This window comes from Pristiophorus japonicus, unplaced genomic scaffold (genome assembly GCF_044704955.1).
Source record: "Pristiophorus japonicus isolate sPriJap1 unplaced genomic scaffold, sPriJap1.hap1 HAP1_SCAFFOLD_42, whole genome shotgun sequence".
In the NCBI taxonomy this organism is placed as follows: Eukaryota; Metazoa; Chordata; class Chondrichthyes; family Pristiophoridae; genus Pristiophorus; species Pristiophorus japonicus.
Window position 1 is genome coordinate 3,127,206 of NW_027254090.1, and position 15,006 is coordinate 3,142,211.

Genomic DNA, 15,006 nt, shown 5'->3' on the forward strand with positions numbered 1-15,006 from the left:
CATTAGATTTGGCACGAAGATTAAGCAGCTTCTCAGAGTATAACTGAGGGCCTTTTGTATCAACAGCAATCTATTTTGCTGACCAATACTTTGGAGCAACAAGATCAAGCTCGAGAGCACACGGCGAGAAAACACAGGAAGAGACATCACGACATCGGAGCAAAGAACTTCAAAAAAACAATCAGTGGAACATCAATACCAACTAACTTGGCAACAGCCATCAACCGGACCACCGCGATCGACGAAACTAACCAGGAAAATCAAGCGCCAAGAAAACCGGGGTCCACGCAAGTTTTCCAATCTACAATTTGTGCCACGACTGTCCAGTCGGTAAAAATTACCTAAAGAACTTAAAACCCTCTTGATGACAAAGGAAATTGGGTACTCACCAGAGAAAAATCCAAAATGTGTCCAACCGCATCAGCGGACTCACCCCAACTGGCTTCAATACACAGCAGAAGTCTTCTACCACGTCCGGCGTATGGCAAGGCAAACCGGCTATAACAAATATCCCCGAAACCGTGAAACAGCCCTCGATGTCAAAGGAAGGATCTGGTGAGCATGATTCCCTGGAGCCCTAGAGTTTGACCAAGTCAACATAGAAACATAGAAAATAGGTGCAAGAATACGCCATTCTGCCCTTCGAGCCTGCACTACCATTCAATATGATCATGGCTGATCATTAACCCCTTTCCCACTTTCTCCCCATACCCCTTGATCGCTTCAGACATAAGGGTCATATCTAACTCCCTCTTGAATATATCCAATGAACTGGCATCAACGACTCTGCGGCAGGGAATTCCACAGGTTAACAACTCTCTGAGTGAAGACGTTTCTCCTCAACTCAGTCCTAAATGGCCTACCCCTTATCCTAAGACTGTTCTGCACTTCTCCAACATCGGGAACATTCTTCCCGCATCGAACCTGTTCCGTTCCGTCAGAATCTTATACATTTCTATGAACTCCCCTCTCATCCTTCTAAACTCAAGTGTATAAAGGCCCAGCTGATCCAGTCTCTCCTCATATGCCAGTCCAGCCATCCCTGGAATAAGTCTGGTGAACCTTCGCTGCACTAACTCAATAGCAAGAACATCCTTCCTCAGAATGGAGATCAAAATTGAGCACAATATTCCAGGTGGGGCCTCACCAAGGCCCTGCACATTTGCATTAAGACATCCCTGCTCCTATTTTCACATCCCCTAGCTATGAATGCCAAATTGCCAATTGCCTTCTTCTCCGCCTGCTCTACCTGCATGCCAACTCTCAATGACTGTTGAAACATGACACCCAAGTCTTGTTGCAGCTCGCCTTTTCCAAATCTGCCACCATTCAGATAACATTCTGCCTTCGTGTTTTTGCCACCAAAGTGGATAACCTCACATTTATCCACGTTACTTTGCATCTGCAATGCATTTTCCCACTCACCGAACATGTCCAAATTACCTTGCCGCCTCTTAGCATCCTCCTCAAAATCATACCGCCACCCAGTTTAGTGTCATCTGCAAACTTGGAGATATTACACTCAAATTCCTTCATCCAAATCGTTAATGTATATTGTAAAGAGCTGGGGTTCCAGCACTGAGCCCTGCAGCACTCCACTAGTCATTGCCTCCCATTTCGAAAAGGACCCGTTTATCCTGACTCTCTGCTTCCTGTCTGCAAACCAATTCTCTATCCACGCCAGTACATTACCCCCAGTACCATGTGCTTTGATTTTGCACACCAATCGCTTATTTGGGACCTTGTCAAAGGCCCTTTTAAAGTCCAAATACACCACATCCACTGGTTCTCCCTTGTCCACTCTACAAGTTATATCCTCAAAAAATTCCAGAAGATTTGTCAAGCACGATTTTCCTTTCTCAAATACATGCTGACTGGGACAGATCATGTCACTGCTTTCCAAATGCGTTGCTATTTCATCCTTAATGATTGATTCCAACATTTTCCGCACGACTGGTGTCAGGCTAACCGGTCTATAATTTCTAGTTTTCACTCTCCCTCCTTTTTTAAAAAGTAGTGTTACATTAGCTACCCTCCAGTTCATAGGAACTGATCCAGAGTCGATAGATTGTTGGAAAGTGATCACCAATGCATCCACTATTTCCAGGGCCACATCCGTAAGGACTCTGGAATGCAGACAATGAGGCCCCGGGGATTTGTCGGCCTTCAATCCCAATTAATTTCCCCAGCACAATTTCCCGCCTAATAAGGATATCCTTCAGTTCCTCCTTCTCACGAGACCCTCGGTCCCCTTGTACATCCGGAAAGTCATTTGTGTCTTTCTTCGTGAAGACAGAACCAAAGTATTTGTTCAATTGGTCTGACTTTTCTTTGTTCCCCATTATTAATACACCTGAGTCCGACTGCTAGGGACCTATCTTTGTCTTCAACAATCTCTTTCTCTTCACATTTCTACAGAAGCTTTTGCAATCAGTTTTTATGTTCTCGGCAAGCTTCCTCTCATACTCTATTTGCCCCCTCCTAATTAAACCCTTTGTGCTCCTCTGTTGAATTCTAAATTACTCCCAGCCCGCAGGTTTGCTGCTTTTTCCAGCCAATTTATATGCCTCTTCCTTGGTTCTAACATTATCCTTAATTTCCCTTGTTAGCCACGATTGAGCTACATTTCCTGTTTTATTTTTAATCCAGACAGGGATGTACAACTGTTGAAGTTCATCAATGTGATCTATAAATGTCTGCCATTGCCTATCCACTGTCAATCCTTTAAGTATAATTTGGCAATCTATTCTAGCCAATTCACGCCTCATGCCGTCGAATTTAGCTTTTCTTAAGTTCAGAACACTTGCTCTGAATTAACTGTGTCACTCACCATCTTAATAAAGAATTCTACCATATTATGGTCACTCTTCCCCAAGCATGAATCCCTACAGCCCTAGAGTTTGACCTAGTTAGAGAGTAAGTGGGAGTTAGGAGATCTTTCTGTTGTGTCTATTCCCTGCAAAACAGTATTCCCATTGTTTAGAACCTTTTTGTAAGATTTTACAGTTTTATTGGACTATATTTGTGTTATTTGCTTTCTTGAATAAAGTCCATACGTTCTTTGTGCAAAAGAGTTGTCTGCTGTACTTTATCACACTCTGATTAATACATCCAAGGTAGAGAACCAGGGAGTGGGAGCAACTTGAAACAGTTCTGGTCAGGAAGGCAAGCTGACAGACCCACCACTCCCTACAAAATGGCGACCGCGGCAGGACCTTGGTCAACAGGGTGTGATGCAGTCGGCACTGTTTTTGAGGAAAGAAGCAAAATGGAAGAGAGGATTTCCTCTTACATATTCAAGAAAGTCAACACAACAAAGAAATGGAACTGAACCTGTTGCGCGCTATGCGTGCTGTGGACGCTGCAGGCAAATGGACTGAGAGTAAGAACCATAAGCGCTCTGTGGAGAAAGCAATATGTTAAGTCTGTCTACACCTCCTGGATCAGCAACAAGCACCTCACAGCACTCCACCTATTTAGTAATTCACGAACCTCGTGCCAGCTCCGCCTAGCTTCTGAAGCCTGCACTGTTTACGGGCGTTCCAATTGCACTATCATGGGAATAGTTGTGATGATGCCGGTCATGGGTGGGATAGCCCGACCCGCACTGGTATACAGGGTGGAGAACATTGGGGAAATTAAATGGGGTGCACACGTTCATTTCACAGCGGTCCCTCTGAATGTCATAACGTGGGAGAACGCTATGACAGGTGCTGACCTCTCTGCGAAATGGAGCCGGGGTGTACACATACTATTGTGTCCCCAGCACTCGAACACCTATTCGAAACCACAGTGCGGGTTTAAAGCTGCTGGCGCACAGCCTATCAACTGTACCATGGAGGTAATTGCACAAGACCATGTTCCTCCACAGGTTGGGACATATTGTTTCACCACCAGTGCGCCCCACTACATGCATGGACAGCACATCTGGTGTCCTATGAGTGAAAGCAGTTTTTGCTTTAAACCTGAGGCAGAAGTACAAGTGGCCCAGGAATGTATTGTTGCCATTCCCGAACCCCCCACTGTTCACCTCACTGTAAGTGAAAACATCATCAACCTGCAGGATTACGTCACACATTTTGGTTAAGAAGTCACCCCTCTACCCGAACATCTTTCCGCCCTATTGAAAGCTGTAGAAGTGTCATAGAAACATTTCTATACTCGAGAAAAAAAAAAGATTTATATAGGGGGCGACATTTCAGAAATCACAGTTCACCCGTGTGGGATATTTTCAGAAATATAGAGGTCGCTCCCTGGGTCAGAATAGCATCCCACGTTTTAGTTCTCCGCAAGCTCGTGATGATTTTTTATTTCTGGTGTACTACCTGCAGGCTGAGGGACTGAGGTCGCCGATCCTGCCACCAGAGGGTGCTGGACGAGCCCGAACAGAACTTAAGGATTGTATCAGGGAGGGAAACACAAAATATGATAGAACACTGCAGTAAAATCGCAGTCACCCGGTGAGGTCCGGTTTAGATTCCACCTGCTGTAAAAACACAGAGGTCAAGTGTTAAAAGAGTTTTACTGTGTGTGTTTTACTGTGTATTTTTGTGAAACTGGAGTAATGGAAGGGTGTTGGAACCTCTCTACTCTGTAATGTAACTTATGACTGAATTTACATTTAAACAGTAATACATTTCAAGGGGGAATGTACGTTTGGATTTAGCTCGGTAAATTACAGGGGAAGGTTGACTCTTGGGTGTCAGGAATTTTGCTCACCTAACATGACACTCAAGCATGTAGAATGTCACAGGGGCATTGCAGGGTTGCAAAATTCATGGGAAAACCCCCCAGTGTTTGGATTCATTAGAAAGGAAACTTAATTTGGGAATATCAAGCTGAAAGTTTGAGATCCTAAAATGCTTATGGAAGAAATCGACGAGTTTTTAACCAAGTTTGGAATTTTAAAGCTGAATGTTGGGTCTGCAATGAAAGGTGTGGCGTCAATCTCTAAAAGGCCAGTTTGGACATTGGAGCTAATCGAATTGTCTGGGAACTGTTTACCCTCGAAACCTGCCCCCAGAAAACATTAGCATTTAAACAATCGACCACGGAAGAAACATTATCCACCCCACCCACAGGAACCAAATGTCACATACATATTCCATCACCTTTTCAACAGGAATCGAAATATCTGGCTCAGGCCAGACTTCCCGAATCAAAGAGCAGTGCTATCACAATGGACAGGAGCTCATCAATTCAGAAAAGTCTATCAACGCCAGTTGAAAACTTAATCAAGTTTCAGTTAGCTGGGCAACAACACTTCAACAAAAGAAATGCTAGATTTGTCGCGAAGGTTTAACAGGCACTCAGAGTATAATCGAGAGAGATATCTCTATTCTGACCATCACAGAAATAACTTTTCTGACCAAGCACTTCGGAACAACAAGATCGAGAGCACATGGCAAGAAAACGTAGGAAGAAACATCGCAATATTGGAGAAAGGAATTTGCCCCAACTGGCTTCAATACGCAGCAGAGCTCTTCTGCCACGTCCAGGGTACAGCAAGGTAACCCGGCGACAACAAAAGAACCCCGAAACCACAAAACAGCCCTAACTGTGAAAGGAAGGATTGGTGAGCATTATCCATGTTGCCCTAGAAACTAACTTAGTTCGAGAGTACGTGGGAGGTGGGAGGTATTTCTGTTGTGTTTACTAACTGTATCAAAGTATTCCCCATTGTTCAGAATCTTTTGTAAGATTTTACAGTTTTATTGGTGTGTCTCTGTGTTATTTGCTTTTTTGAATAAAACAAAACAGTTGTCTGCTGTACTTTTTCACACCCTGATTAATAAATCCAGGCTGGAGAACCAGGGAGTGGGAGTGACCCATAACCGCTTTGGTCAGGAAGGCAAACTGACTCCACACACCATCCCCTCCACTATTTCACACTGTTCATCACAGCTTCTACTTCAGTCTTGCCAGGTAAAACGTGCATTGGCATTCTAATGCATTAATGCAAAATGCTTGGCATGAAAACAGAATTCAACATTTTGTCAAGTTAGGGAGTAGGTGACGAGGTTTGGGGTTGATGTGCGTCGCTTTCAATCTTTGAAATTTCACCAAGCAGAAAAACGGTGAATCCAACTGTCCCTGTAAGCATTTTGTTCACGTTTAATCACAGGAATATCCGCAGTCAGGTGCTGAACAGTAATTAAAACCTAATACCGGCTTCGCGACCGTAAGGAAGTCTTGCTACAATTGTACAGGGCCCTGGTGAGACCACACCTGGAGTACTGCGCACAGTTGTGGTCTCCTTATCTGAGGAAGGATATACTTGCCTTGGAGGTGATCCAACAGAGGTTGACCAGATTGATTCCTGAGTTGACAGGACTGTCTTAAGTTGAGAGTTTGTGTCGACTATTCCGATACTCTCTGGAGTTTAGAAGAATGAGAGGTGATCGCATTGAAACGGACAATATTCCGAAGGGGATTGACAGGGTAGCTGTTGAGAAGCCCGGCTACATCAGTCGGTAGAGCGTAATCTTAGGATCGTTAGTTTGAGCCCCACGTTGGGCAATTACTTTTCCTTAAATTTTATGTTGCTTTCACTGGAAAACATCATTAATGAATCCATGATCTTCTTTTCCACAATGAAAGAAATGCGAATGAGGGAGAGTTGATAATATAATCATTCGTTCTGTGCTCTGCATAAGAACACAAGAACTAGGAGCAGGAATCGACCATTTGGCCATTCGAGCCTGCCTTCTTTTGCACTGAAGCAAATTATAACCGTGTTTTTAAATTAGCAGTGCGAGATATTTAGAGGGCGCCTTTCAATGCTTCACAAAACCATTCGTTTCGTGAGAGCCACCCGGGAACGATTCCCAGTGCAGGGAGTAACTTTGATATCACCATTTGTAAAAGAAGTGGAGTAATTTTATGAAGTTAGATGTATGTCCCAAAGCACTGCAAAATGGTGTCAAAATAAATGAGTTGGGAATTAAAAACAATGTTCGTCAGGAGTGGGACTCAAAACCACTTCTCCAGAAGAGACTGCGATCTGAATACAGCACCTTAGACCGCTCGGCATCCGGACTGTTGGAAGCTTCAATTCTAAGTTATTACCCTGGAATGTTTCAGACCGGGCGCTTGTTCAGTGTTGCGGGAAGGCCAAATGAACGGGATATCCCCTCCGCCGGGGTTTTCCTGAGCCTGTGCTCGGTGAACAGGGAGCTTTGGCCCGGGTCGGAGGTAACTTGCATCCCAGCGATGGACAATAACCCTCTGAGCTCTGGAACTGGGGAAGAGTTAATAATTACTGAGTTGTTTGCGGGTTTCAAATGCAGCTTAGACCTGCTGGTATAAACAGGTAGCGTTGTTTTGCAGAATGAAAGAAATGCGAACAGGCACAGTCGAAATTCAATATCTGAACTTTCGTAAATCATGAAATTTTAATACTTGATGAAGTTTTATCCCCTATATGATTTTACACACTCTGTATTTGAGGAGATTGGCTTTAAATGTTCATTGCTCATGCGACAATGTACCCGGGACTGCTTCTGTTCAATTATATTGCAGACAAATTTTTGCTTCAAAAATAATGTTTCCGCACGGGTTCGAAACAGGGAATTTCGTTCGTGAATCAAACCTGATAATTGCCACTCTATGGAAACTGCTGTTTAGCTCAGTGCCCAGAGAGAAGTGTTACGCAACATGCGGAAATGCTGAATCCCTCTCTCTGCAAAAAGTTACTTGCACAAACATTTCTCTGACCGGAACTGCACCAAACAACAATGTTCTCCTTTCAAAGTCATTAAACTCCCCAATTCCCACATCTGCAATTTTAAGGACCAGGACTGAAAGCGCTTTGCGATTAGAAAATTGCCGGAAAACCCTGTGGTTCATGACAGGGCTTTTGATGCTTGATTTCTGTACACACCTTCTATGATGTATTTAACCCTTGGTCACCTGTATCACACTACCACCAGAGGGCATACCTGTTGGAGTCCCAACGGTTCCCAGCATCCATTGGGAGCATGGTATATAAGCACTCTGGAGTCTTATTAAAGGAGCTGATGTCACACTTCCTCATTGTTCACAGTACTCAGTTTCATTCTTTATTATGAGCGGATCAAATGGCGATGAGACAAACGAAGAACCATGCGAAAATGCAAGTAACAGTTGATATTAATTGATAACAGCACAGCTGTCAATGGTTGCGGAATATATTCGTGCAGCCAAAACGCACATTGCCAATCTGGAACTGCATGGCACCGACTCCTCTGAGAAAAATAATTAAAGGCTTTGTCTCTGAATGGGCTACGATCCACCAAACTTGCAGTTCATAGCTGAAAGCACTAATCCATTGCACCACAGAGACTGATCGATACACATATTGCAAGACAACTCTGTGATACCTTCACAGAACACAGCACACACAGCTTCCTGACATGCAGGCTGCTCTCTCGGAAATCTCCGCAAAGAGCCTGTTCTGTTTAATGATTAACCATACAGTTGCAGTACACAATACGTCCACATCCACAGTGTGGAGCTACAAGCATTACATGCAAACAGACATTTTCATCGCAAACTCGGGTGTCAGTCTGTTAAAGCTTCAGATTGCTCTGACCGGGATGCAACTTTTTTACTCTCAGTTGTACTTTTCCTAAATAAAGGGTGGGACATTCATTGTGGATATGTGGAAGCAGTCTGGTCCCGCACACTGCAGACACTTCCATGTCACTGACAACCAGTTCTCCCGCAGCCGGTGTGATCTACCTTCCAGCCTTCCGTTGCCCTGTCTGTGATGAAGTATCCTGATTGTCCCGAAGCCGGTCATTTATAGGGTTTCAAGTTGTTTCGGTAATTTTTATCTGCTGGACAGTCGAGGCACAAATTGTGGAGTGCAAAACTTGCGTGCACCCCTGTTTTCTTGGTGGTTGATTTTTCTGGTTGGGTCCGTCGGTCGCGGTGGTCCGGTTGATGGCTCTTACCAAGTCAGTTGGTATTGATGTTCCACTAATTGTTTTTTTGAAGTTATTTTCCCTGATGTCGTGATTTCACTTCCTTGGTTTTCTCGCTCTGTGCTCTCGATCTTGATCTTGTTGTTCCAAAGTACTGGTCAGAAAAATAGGTTGCACTAGATACGATAGGCCCCCAGTTAGGCTGCTTAATCTTCGTGCCAAATCTAACGTTTCTTTTGTTTGAGTTTTGCTGCCCATTGATTTTAAATGTTTATCTTTGTCACAGTTTTGGCGGACTAGCTAACTGAGACTTGATTCAATGTTCTAATCTGGTGTTGGTAGATTTTCGGATGGCGATACTCCTTCTTTATGAACTGATGAACTCTTGACCATTGTAATTGCACTGCTTTGGCATCGGGAAGTCTGGGATAAGCCAGATATTTCTATACATGTTGAAAAGGTGTTGGAATATTTATGTGATATTTGGGTCATGTGGGTGGGGTGGATAATGTTTCTTCCGTGGTCGATTGTTTAAATGCTAATTTTTTCTGGGGGCCTGACTACGGTTAAACAACTCCCAATGACAAACTGATTAGCTACAATATCCACATTCTAAATCACACCCCTCTGTCACTGCAGCTTTTCCCCACAGGCCCAAACATGCCTTTTAAAATTCCAAACTTGGTTAAGACTTGTAGGTTTCTTCCATATGCTTCTTAGGATCCCAAACTTTATGTTTAATAGGCCCAAATCGAAGTTCCGTTTCAATGACTCCAAACACTGGTGGGTATCCATGAATTTTGAAATCTACGTAGGCAGTCCCTCGGAATCGAGGAAGACTTGCTTCCACTCCTAAATTAGTTCTATGATGGCTGAACAGTCGAATACTAGAGCCGCAGACCCTGTCCCAGGTGGGACAGATATTCGTTGAGGGAAGATATGGCTGGGACAGGTTTGCCGAACGCTCTTTCTGCTGTCTGCACTTAATTTTTGCATGCACGTCGCGTTGAGACTCGAGGTGCTCAGCGTCCTCTCGGATGCACTTCCTCCACTGAGGGTGGTCTTGGGCCAGGACTCCTGGATGTCAGTGGGGATCTTGCACTTTATCAGGGAGGCATTGAGGTTGTCTTATAGATTTTCTGCTGCCCAACTTTGGCTCGTTTGCCATGAAGGAGCTCTGAGTAAACCACTTGCTTTGGGAGTCTCGTGTCTGGCATGCCGACTATGTGGCCTGCCCAGCGTAGTTGATCGAGTATGGTCAGTGCTTCAAAGCTGGAGACGGTAGCCTAAATAAGGTCGTTGATGTTGGTGCGTCTGTCCTTCCAGGGGATTTGTATAATCTTGTGGAGACATCGTTGGTGATATTTCTTCAGCAACTTGAGGTGTCTATTGTCCATGGTCCATGTCTCTGAATCTTACAGGAGGGCAGGTATTACAACAGCCCTGTCGACCACGAGCTTTGTGGCAGTTTTGAGGGCCTGGTCTTCAAACACTCCTTTCCTCAGGCGGCCGAAGGCTGCACTGGCGCATGGAAGCTGTGTTGGATCTCGTCGTCGATGCCTGCTCTTGTTGATAGGAGGCTCCCGAAATATGGGAAGTGGTCCACGGTGTCGAGGGCCGCGCCATGGATCTTGATGACTGGGGGGTAATGCTGTCCGTTGAGGACAGGCTGGTGGTGGACCTTTGTCTTAGGGATGTTCAGCGTAAGGCCCATGATTTCATACACCTCAGTAAATACGTCGACTATATCCTGGAGTTCAGCCTCTGTATGTGCGCAGACGCAGGCCTTGGTGAAGCCTCACCTGGAATATTGTGTACAGTTTTGGTCTCCTAATCTGAGGAAGGACGTTCTTGCTATTGAGGGAGTGCAGCGAAGGTTCACCAGACTGATTCCAGAGATGGCAGGATTGACATGTAAAGAAAGACTGGATCAACTAGGCTTATATTCACTGGAATTGAAAAGAATGAGAAGGGATCGCATATAAATAAATACGGGATTAGTCAGGTTAGATTCAGGAACAATGTTCCCAATGTTGGGGGAGTCCAGAACCAGGGGTCACATTCTAAGGACAAGGGGTAAGCCATTAAGGACCGAGATGAGGAGAAACTTGTTCACTCAGAGAATTCTGAACCTATGGCATTTTCCACCACAAAAAGTTGTTGAGGCCAGTTCGTTAGATAAAGTCAAAAGGGAGTTAAAAGTGGCCCTTACGGGTATGGAGAGAAATCAGGAAAGGGATACTGAGGTTAATGATCAGCCATGATCATATTGAATGGTGGTGCAGGCTCGAAGGGGCGAATGGCCGACTTCTGAACCTGTTTTCTATCTTTCTTTCTATGTTTCTATGCAAAGCACAGAAACAAATGGTTGAAGTATCGACTATGCCTCAGTTAGCATTTCTTTCATTGTGCAAAAGAAGGTGATGGGTTAATTAATGATGTTTTCCCATGAAAGCAACACAAAAGTTTCACAAAAAGAACATACGATCACTGGCAGGTGAGCGCTGTTTCTGACACCTGGTGGGAATGGGCGGGGATTTTAAAGGCCCTTGCATTGTGAAACTTTCATGTAGACAAACATTTCCTATGTGCTGTATGGACCTCATCGCGCAACGGTAGCGCGTCTGACCCCAGATCACGTCGAGGTCACTGTTCTTTAGGAGAAGTCGGGAACTAATATTTTCATTGCTGTTTCGCATAGCCAGACATTTGCTCCAAGTTCTGTCTCACTGTTTCCCCGGTGTCAGGCAGAGATACGCCTGCTGCCATCATTTATTTCATGTGACAGGACACAAAAGTTCAATACAAATCTGCAGTTGGCCACATATATCCCGCTATAGTCAGGATGGCCGAGCGTTTTAAGGTTGTGTGTTTAGATAACAGTGTCCTTTGGAGTTGTCGGTTCACATCACACTTCTGACATTTCCAGCTTTTAATCATTAAGCGAAAGTCATTGTTTGACAGAACGACCAACCCCGAAAAAGTGTGATTTTGCAGTAAACCTGCTCGCTCAACCATTCCATCTGACCTGCTGCTGAAAGTGGAAATGTTTCCGCAGTGCAGCGGTTAACACGTTCGCCTCAAACGCGCAAGCTCAGCAGGCGATAATATTATATGAAGCTTTCTCCTCATGCATGCTCAGGGGCGAGTTTGTTCTCCTGTAAAAGGTCATAAGATCATAAACATGAAAGAATTAGGGGCCGGAGTCGGCCATTCGGCCTATTGAGCCTGCTTCACCATTCAAGAAGATCCTGGCAGTTCCTCGAAAGCAACTTTAAACATCTGGGGCGGAGCCAACAGGCGCCTGTCTGTAATAAACGACAAAAAGTTGCATTTTGCAGAAGCCCAGCTAAATCAGTCAGTAGAAGATGAGATTCTCAATCTCAGGGTCAGTGCTGCGAGCCCCACATTGGGTGATTATTTTCCATAGAATTATAGAATCAGAAGGTTATTGCACGGAAGGAGGCCATTTTGGCCCATCGTGATCGTGCCGGCCAACTAGAGGCTATCCAGCCTAAACCCACTTTCCAACTCTAAGTCCATAACCCTGCAGGTTACGGCACTTCAGGTGCACATCCAAGCACTTTTTAAATGTGGTGAGGGTTTCTGCCTCTCACCCTTTCAGGCAGTGAGTTCCAGACCCACAAACCTCTGCGTGAAGAATTTTCACCTCAAATCCCCCCATACACCTTCTACCAATGACTTTAAATTTATGCCCCATGGTTGTTGACACCTATGCTAAGGGAAACGGGCCCTTTATATCCACCCTATCAAGGTCCATCATAATTTTACACACCTCAATGAGGTCTGCCCTCAGCCTCCTTTGTTCCAAAAAAAACAAACCCAGCCTATCCAATCTGTCCTCATAGCTAAGATTCTCCACTCCCGATAACATCCTCGAAATCTCATCTGTATTTCTCCAGTGCAATCATAGTATTCTTCCTCTAAAGCGCTGACGAGAACTGCAGGCAGTACTTCGGCTGTGGCCAAACCAGTGTTTCATTTTCAAGCATAACCCATCTGCTCTCGTATTCTGTGCCTCGGCTAATAAAGGCCAGCATTCGGCATGTCTTCTTAACCAGCTTATCCACCTTGCCTGCGACCTTAAGGGATCAGTGGACATGCACTCCCAGGTTGATCTGTTCCTCTACTATTATCAATGTCCTACCATTTAATGATTAATCTCTTCCTATTGTGTCTGTTAGCAGTCAAGTAATGAGTCAATGAGGCAAGGTATTGTACTTGAACTGCGGTGACGTAAGTCCATTAATTGCAGTTCCTGAGTGAGGGTACTGTATGGTGAGTTCCGTTTTATACCTGGTTACCTGTCGTGTACCGGTGACACCGAGGTCTCCACCAGTTGCATTCTCTGGTGGTACAGGCATAGTGTATACAGGTTGAAGGTACATCCAGTAGTCTTATATAACTGTGCATTGAGTGTACAGACACAACATCACTCTCCCCTTAGTCTTGTGCCACTGGCCTTTTCATTGTGTGCTCTGGCCCGAGAGTTGAGTGCCCAAAGCCCTTGCACCATGTCAATGCTTGGCTTGGCTCACTCCCTGTCGACCCCCAAGTCCTTATTGCCACGACATTGGGAAATGGTCAGCAGTGGATTGTTAGAGGTTGCAGTGGGTGTTGAGTATGTTCTGGGTGTGATTCATGTGTCTCCATGACTCTTGACATCCATTCCCCCCTTCCCCTCATACATAGACAATGTGTGTGGCTCAACACATTCATGTGCAGACCTGAACAGTCAGAAAGAACAAAAAGACATGAGATAAGTTACATCAATGTTTGAGTTCTGTTGAAATGGACAAGTACATTTTACAAGTAAGGTACATACTTGGTGTCACAGTGTTGCCCCTGGGTTGTGTAGGTGCAGGTGGGTGAGAACACTCGTTCCAGAGTAACCAGGCTATGTCCAGGTTGTCTGATGGCGGCGCTGTGTCCCCTGTCAGCTGGGTGAGCTCAGATCGCTCAGCTGGCTGAGTATGAGAGCCTTTGCCGTTGTCAAGTGGTGGGCAGAGCCACAGGATTGTATGGCCGCCCTGTCCTCCTGTGAGGGCTGCGGTGTCTCCCTGCTGCTCTTCAGCGATAGTGGGAGCCTGGTCATTCCAGATCCCGTTGGGAGGGCAGGAGGGTGCAATCCGTTTGCTCCCAGTACTGGCCCTGTTGGCCAGAGAGGTAGAGCCGATCGGGGGCAGGGTACCGGTAGTGTTGCCTTTGCCGTCCACTGATTGCTAGCCCTGCAGCTGGTATACTCCTTCTGTATGTGGCCACACTCCCTGGGGTATCACATTTGTCCCGGAGGGGCAGGCTATATTGTCGCTGGACCTGGCTGCTGACAGATGGTTGCTTTTGGTTTTGTCGGCATGAATGTAAATCACAGCATCGCACATCATCACTTCGTTTACTCTCACAACACATTGGTTCTGGCCGCAATCGCCCGACTTATCATGATTAGTTACATTTACAAACTTGAAATTGTTCGTTACATCTTTTACCTATGAATCACCATCATCACTGTATAAAGAGTGGAACTGTCGCTTTAATTGTGATGGGTTGCCGGTCTCCTTGAAGAGGATTTTGCAATCTTTACCCCAATCCGGTTCGCCACTCGGCATCACGTGTTGCTCCCTTTTGGTCTGGCTGCCGCATTCTTGACTTCTGGCGCTTCACCTCGTGATTCGGACGCCATCTTCTTTTTCTCCATGACATAGGTGCGGTGATCCTTTTCTCCCCAGGTTCTGCCACGGAAGCCGGGAAGTTACCTTCTGCATGAATTTTCTTCCTCTGGAGTCCTGCCACTGGAGCCTGGAGGTGAGGTCGGGTCGCTTGGGCTGGATGATCTCGCCGTTGGGTTGAGCGGTCTGTGTCGTCACGTCACAGTCGAGTTGGGAGGTAGGTTTTTCAGGTGTTGTGCTTGATCCAATTTTTTATACAACCGAAGAATCAGCAGATAAAGAGGATATTCTTCCAATAGCATTTCATAGATAGCCCCGAGTACAAGAGGAAGTAAGTCTTGCTACAATTGTACAGGGCCCTGGTGAGACCACACCTGGAGTACTGCGCACAGTTTTGGTCTCCTTATCTGAGG

At 45.4% G+C, this 15,006-nt stretch overlaps 1 pseudogene; it reads left to right on the forward strand.

Annotated features, from left to right (window-relative positions):
- The first annotated feature begins 364 nt into the window (after positions 1-364).
- LOC139250748 (histone H2B 1.2-like) overlaps positions 365-15,006 on the forward strand; it is a 156,291-nt pseudogene continuing 141,649 nt past the window's right edge.